Source organism: Salmo trutta, chromosome 5 (assembly GCF_901001165.1).
Source record: "Salmo trutta chromosome 5, fSalTru1.1, whole genome shotgun sequence".
Classification (NCBI taxonomy): Eukaryota; Metazoa; Chordata; class Actinopteri; order Salmoniformes; family Salmonidae; genus Salmo; species Salmo trutta.
Window position 1 is genome coordinate 27,383,809 of NC_042961.1, and position 7,777 is coordinate 27,391,585.

Below are 7,777 nucleotides of genomic sequence, written 5' to 3' on the forward strand. Positions count from 1 at the left end.
TCTTTTTTCTCTCAAAGCATATGAAATGATGATAGGCCTGTCAAACGTTGTTCATTAGACAAACGTTGTTCATTAGGCAAACGTTGTTCATTAGACAAACGTTGTTCATTAGACAAACGTTGTTCATTAGGCTGCATGTCCAATGTATACCACCAGGAGGAGACTGTCCCTATGGTTTTTATTTTTTAATTTCACTAATTACAAGACATTGTATTACAATTGTATTCTATCTATTTCCCCACGCATGTATTTAAACGGTTATCTTGGAATACAAGCTATTGGAATAATAGTTTACAAGTTTGTTGACACAAAAATCAAAATAAGAGTGATTGAGATAAAGGCATGGAGGCTACATACTATTGTTTATTTTTACTCTTTTTTTAAAGGAAAGAAAGGGTGATACCTAATCATTTGTACAACTGAATGCATTCAACTGAAATGTGTCTTCCGCATTTAGCCCAACCCCTCTGAATCAGAGAGGTGGGGGGGGGCTGCCATAATCGACATCCACGTCTTCGGCGCCAGGAGAAGTGCATAACCACACATCACTACATTTCTGTGGATTTATGTCCATTCTACTCACTGTTGAGCATCTCATCTCACAGCACCATTCACAAATCACACAGCACAATAATGTGGAAAGTGTGTTAGTCAGAACGAGGAGATTTGTCACTTGTTTTTTTTGTTTTTTTAATATTTTTTTTATTGGAGCAAAACATGTTGTTGACATGACGTTGCTGGCATTGTCTGTTGTTTCTTGCTGTTATAATCCATGCGTGACGTGCAGGACGTTTTGGCTATAGTTTTAAGACTTCAGTACCACGGACAGCGCATACAAGATAACTGTGTTTATTTTCGACAGCTAATATTTAAATTATATAACCTAATGCTTTTGAGTTTGGAATCGAAAACTGAAATGGGTAGTTTAATCTCATTCTCATAACTGTTAATGAACACTCACTTGAAATACAATGCAAAAGCATATATTCACTATTCAATGTACACTACATGACCAAAAATATGTGGACATGCCTTCAAATGAGTGGATTCGGCTATTTCAGCCACACCTGCTGACAGGTGTATAAAATCGAGAACACAGCCATGCAATCTCCATAGACAAACATTTGAGGTAGAATGGCCTGTACTGAAGAGCTCAGTAACTTTCAATGTGGCTCTGTCATAGGATGTGTGTAAAAATGGTTGCAACTCTCACTACCGAGTTCCAAACTGCCTCGGGAAGCAACGTCAGCACAAGAACTGTTCGTCGGGAGCTTCATGAAATGGGTTTCCATGGCCGAGCAGCCAAGCGTCGGGTGGAGTGGTGTAAAGCTCGCCGCCATTGGACTCTGGAGCAGTGGAAATGCAGACTCTGGAGTGATGAATCATGCTTCACCATCTGGCAGTCTGACGGATGAATCTGGGTTTGGCGGTAGCCAGGAGAACGCTTCCTGCTCGAATGCATAGTGCTAACTGTAATGTTTGGTGGAGAAGGAATAATGGTCTGGGGCGGTTTTTCATGGTTCGGGATAGGCCCCTTAGTTCCAGTGAAGGGAAATCTTAACGCTACAGCATGCAGTATGTCCACATACTTTTGGCCATGTACTGTATATCCTTCAAGAAAATATCTTTCTATTTTTTATTTTAACATGCCTACATCATTTTACTCCCAAAATTGACTCCTTACCTAATGCCAACACCTGTTATTAAATGCTGATAAATGAATAAATATGAAACATATATTAAATATTCAATGGTCAGCACAATTTCCATCAATTTATATTAAATAGTTTGCACAATTTGAAGATGGCGCAGAAGAACATGGCTGACGTTTTATATTCTCCCAACCAATTGTGCAATTTAAAATTATTATTTTGTAAATTTTGTGGTAACTTATTTTTTAACTTATTGTGTACATAATGTTGTTGCTACCGTCCCTTATGACCGAAAATAACTTCTGGACATCAGAAAAGCGATTACTCACCGCGGACTGGAAGAAACTTTTTCCTTTAACGAGTTCAACGAGAAGGATATCCTGCTTTCACCGGAACAGGCCCAGATCCAAGCCTTTTGCGTGAAGAACTACACTACGGGAAAAGGCGGGCCGAACAGGCCACCATTAACTTCGACGGGGCTGTAGTGGAGCGGGTTGAGAGTTTCAAGTTCCTTGGTGTCCACATCACGAACGAACTATCATGGTCCAAACATACCAAGACAGTCGTGAAGAGGGCACGACAAAACCTTTTCCCTCTCAGTAGACTGAAAAGATTTGGCATGGGTCCCCAGATCCTCAAAAGATTTTACAGCTGCACCATCGAGAGTATCCTGACCAATTGCATCACCGCCTGGTATGAAAACTGCTCGGCATCTGACCGTAAGGCGCTACAGAGGGTAGTGTAAGTATCTCACTGAGGGTAGCCCCAGTATCTCACTGGAGCCAAGCTTCATGCCATCCAGTACCTATATAATAGGCAGTGTCAGAGGAAATCCCATAAAATTCAGACTCCAGTCACCCAAGTTATTTTCTCTACTACCGCACGGCAAGCGGTACCGGAGCACCACGTCTAGGCCCAAAAGGCTCCTCAACAGCTTCTACCCCCAAGCCATTAGACTGCTGAACAATTCATAAAATCGTAACCGGACAATTTACATTGACCAACACATTTTATTTCCAACACAATTTCCTACCGTCCACAAGCCGCAACGCGATCACCTATTACCATTTAGTAGGCTCGCGATGAGCTACGACTCAGAGGATTGCTGATTCAATCGCAGTGCTAAGCACTTGTTCATTTTTTTTAACCCTATCCCAAACCTTTACCTTGACCACTCAAAATGAATGCCCTGTTGCCTAAATTTAACCAAAAACTGTTTCAGTTTCACTTTTGCACAGTTTGACTGTGTCACGTCCTGACCAGTAAAAGGGTCATTTGTAATTGTAGTATGGTCAGGGTGTGGCAGGGGGTGTTTGCTGTGTGTGTTTTGGCTTTTTTGGTTCTAGGGGATTTTGATTCTAGGGGATTTTGGTTCTAGTTTTCTATTTCTATGTTTCTTTTTCCATGTTTGGCCGAGTATGGTTTCCAATCAGAGGCAGGTGTTTCTCGTTGTCTCTGATTGGAAGCCATACTTAGGCAGCCTGTTTTTTCCTTTGGGTTTGTGGGTGGTTGTTTTCCGTTATAGTCTTTGTACCTTACGGAACTGTCGTTTTGTCGTTTGTTAGTCATTTTGTTTAAGTGTTCACTTTAATCTAAATAAAGAAGATGAGCACTATACCCGCTGCGTTTTGGTCCAATCCTTATGACGCCTATGACAGACTGACAGCTAACATATATCAAAATATACTTAATTAAAACGGCCAAACAGTCCATAATCTACAGACAGCACCACAGACGGCCCCACACACTATAAATGGGATAGCGGGTTCAATCGCAGTACTATGTGATCCGCTAGCTACGGCTCTGAGGATCGTGGGTTCAATCCCAGTAATTTCCAGTCGTTTACATTTTTTGTTTGTTTTAACCCTATCCCAAACCTTAACCCTTACCTTAACCATTTGGAATTAATGCCTAAGGTTAACCCTGTTAAGAAAATGTTACAAAAATGTGTACTTAACAGTCGAGGTAAATATTGGTTTCATTTTTATGCAGTTTGACTGACAGCTAACATACGTCGATATAAACCATAATTAAAACAACCACACAGTCCATAATCTACAGACAGCACCACAAACGGCCCCACATGCCATAATTAAAATGGCCAGTCATGTCATATCTCTATTGCTGAGAGGGATGGCATCTTATTTGGAGCTTGTGTTGTGAAAAAGTTAAAGGGCAACTCATTTTCAACCGCATTTTCAATATCTCCAGCACAAAACCAGTGTCAACATATGTGAAAAAAGTTTTGTAGAAAAAAAATAAAGTTCACCAGTTCGGTAACAATTTACTTTGACTACATATCCATAAATAATGTATTACACATCTATAAGCATTTATAATGGTCCCAACCACATTATTAAAGGTATATCCATAAAATATCTATAGTGCATTCATGTCATGCTATGCAAGAGCTCATATGTAGGTATCTTAATACATGCATAAGTACAATGACAGCGTAGTGTCATCATTATGGCTGTTCTCAAAAGTGAGCTTCTGCCATACCAGTGTTAGTGAACATGTCAAAAGGCCAAACCACCTTAAAAATATTATGCTGATATACACTGAGTGTACAAAACGTTAGGAACACCTGCTCTTTCCATGACATAGACTGACCAGGTGAATCTAGGCGAAAGTTATGATCCCTTATTGATGTCACCTGTTAAATCCACTTCAGTCAGTGCAGATGAAGAGTAGGAGACACCCCAAGAGTCGATTTCTGCGCCCCCGCGGAAATCTAATTAGCATAATAAAAAATGCCCCGTAAAAATCTGACAGTTTAAAGGGGAATTTCACTCTGGCTCTGCCACAGCATATAGTCATTAGTATATGAACAATATTACGCTTTTATCATAAACATCACAATTATCCAAACCACATGCTAGAACTAGCAAATTTTCATTTCACTGGTAGAATCGGGAAGTGTCGACTCCCTGTGTATTCGTCTGCTCATTGTCACGTCCTGACCATAGAAAGCTGTTATTTTCTATGGTAGAGTAGGTCAGGGCGTGACAGGGGGGTTTTCTAGTTTCGTTTTTCTATGTTGGTATGTTCTAGTTTTGTATTTCTATGTTGGGTTTGTTGGGATGATCTCCAATTAGAGGCAGCTGGTCCTCGTTGTCTCTAATTGGAGATCATACTTAAGTAGGTGTTTTTTCCACCTGGGTTTGTGGGAGATTGTCTTTGAGTTAGTGTATGTTTCAACTCTGAGTCACGGCTTGTTGTTTTTGTTCATTCAGTTTATTTGTGTATGTATTGCATAGTTACACAGTGAAAATAAAATGTGGAACGACACACACGCTGCACTTTGGTCCACTCCTTCCTACGACAACCATGACACTCATAGTGAACCACAAAGTCTGGAATTCATAGCGAATCCTGATACCGCCCGCTAGGTAGAGGGGGCGTTCCCACAAACTTGAATAATGGCGTTGTTTACTTCGAACGACCAACAAACAGTAATCTAAGAACTTCTCTAGGTAAGATTTTTTTTGAAAACGTTAGTTTTTCACAAATGTTTGTCATCATGCCCGTGTTGTGTTCTGTGCTAAGTATAAAAAAACGTGAAAATGTGTTATCTTTCACCGTTATACCTACCAGAGAATCACCCAGATTCTGCCAGTGGCTTGCTTGCGGCTATCAAGAATAATGCGTTGACCAAAGATAATCAGAGGGATTTTCAGACTGAACTGATGGGTAACAGCTAAAGTTACAGTCCTAATTTAGCTAGCTAACGTTACAGTGCTGATAGCTAACTCATATAGCTATCTTTTCTGGTATGCACACTGTCAATCAATTTCGCCAATGCCATTGTAGTCACTGCTTGACTGGTAGCTACCTTCAGCAGAGTAAACATGTTTGTTCTATAAGGGCACAGGGTGAGACCCAGATGCAGACACGGGAGACAGATGGTTCGAGTCTCTGATATTTATTAGTATCCAAGGGGCAGGCAAGAAAATTGTTGTGGACAGGCAAAAGATCATAACAAGGTCAGAGTCCAGGAGGTACAGAGTGGCAGGCAGGCTCGAGGTCAGGGCAGGCAGTATGGTCAGGCAGGTGGGTTCAGAGTCAAGGCAGGCAAGGGTCAAAACCGGGAGAACTAGCAAAAAACATAGAAAAGGAAAAAGCAGAAGCACGGAGTTGACTTGACAAAACAAGACGAACTGGCACAGACAGACAGAAAACACAGGTAAAAATACCCAGGGGATAATGGGGGAGATGGGCGACACCTGGAGGGGGTGGAGACAAGCACAAGGACAGGTGTAACAGATCAGGGTGTGACATATTCTTCCTTTGACAGATGTTAGCTAACATAAACCAGCTAATGTTACCAAAAACAAATCTCAATTTGGTAGCCATCTATTCCACCCTTGTCTGGAAAACACTCCATTACCAAAAATAGAATTGTAGATATAGCTAAGTCACTCTCTGTTTGTGTGTTGGTAGCAAAATTAACGTGTATATATCGTCTATGGTTGGTTGGTTCTCAGCCAGTGTCAGCTGGCTAGCAGTCTTGACGGCAATTTAGTGGCGTGAGTTAGTTAACAGCAACCTGAAATATTGAAATCCATGTTAGGTATGCTTAGCTAGCCAGTCTAATAGAGATCAATACAATTAGTGGGGGGGTTCAATTGTGTATTGTTTTGTATTGTTGCGCTAAGACCACAATCATGTCTTACCAGAAGATGTGCAGTACCAGCAAATCTTCTGCAAGAGGACCAAACAGTTGTTGGTTAAGAAGCCCTACACCACTTTAAGCAGCCTTATCCAGCTGGTCATTCACCGCAGACACGACAAGACCATCGCCATAAGCACAAAAAGTCTCAGCTTCCCCAGTCAGTCCACCATTGCGTAACAACGTTCTTATGCCAGCGTTTTCCAAACTCGGTCCTCGGGACCCCACAGGGTGCACATTTAGATTTTTGCCCTAGCACTACACAGCTGATTCCAAAAAATCAAAGCTTGTTTAGTTGTTTATTTGAATCTGCTGTGTAGTGCTAGGGCAACAACCAAAATGTGCACCCCTTGGGGTCCCCAGGACCAAGTTTGGAAACCCTGGCAGAAGTCCCAGAGCTCCTCTACTCTGGGTTTTCTAGAAATCAAATCGGGAGAGACAACTAAAGGTGTTGACCCTCTACATCTCTCAAGACACTGGAGCACTGGGCCAGCCATTCTTAAGTAGCACCCACTTACGAGATGGCAACCAGCACAGGTGTAACACATACTGACTAATGAGGTGACACCAATCGGTGCGCCCTACATGCTAACGTGTTAAAATGCAACCTCAAAATATAAATGGAAAAAACAAAACAAGTAACACCATGGTCAAAAATGATCTGTGCTACACCAAACAGTACCTATCCTGTAACTCCCAGTAATAGATACCAACAATCTGTTGATAAGCAGATGATGGGAGAGGTGGTCATGATGAAATTGCCATTCCAAAGACAGTTCAGGGAGTACTTGGGAGCTGTGGGAGGAGTGTTATGATCATACTGCCATTCAGTTCCTCATGAGTCATCTGCTTGAAATCGAGCATAATGTCTAATCCCACGAGAGGGATACAGTTCATGGGATACAGTTCTACTACAACGACACTCACAGGCAAAGGAATTCAGTGTCTGTATCTAGAATCCACTCCAGGAAGAAGCCCAGGCACCCATGGTAATGGCTGTTAGACAAAAAATAAACAACATTATATTCTGTTGTACTGTTTGAACAACAGTTAAACCATGCCAGCATTACAGCAACATTAGGATAGACTAGTTGAACATGCATACATGTGCAGAGGCACAGAGATTACATGTACAACAATATCTAGCCTAATAGAAAGAAACAGGCCATAACCCTCAACCCTACCTACAACCATGAATACCAGGCATGCTTAGGCAAATATTTGTATACTAAAACCAGGTTCAGTTTTAGAGATTTACAACAGTAAATTATTGGATTATTGTTTCTCCTCACTGTTTGCTAGTAAACTTATCTAGCTGGCTTGCTGGATATGCAATACTTGTTATTTACATCTGTTCAGAATCCTATATTGTGTCATGCCTATGATTTTGTGATTGAAATGCATCCTAGGTCATAATCATAACCAACGTCAACCTTCGTCAATTATGTTACGT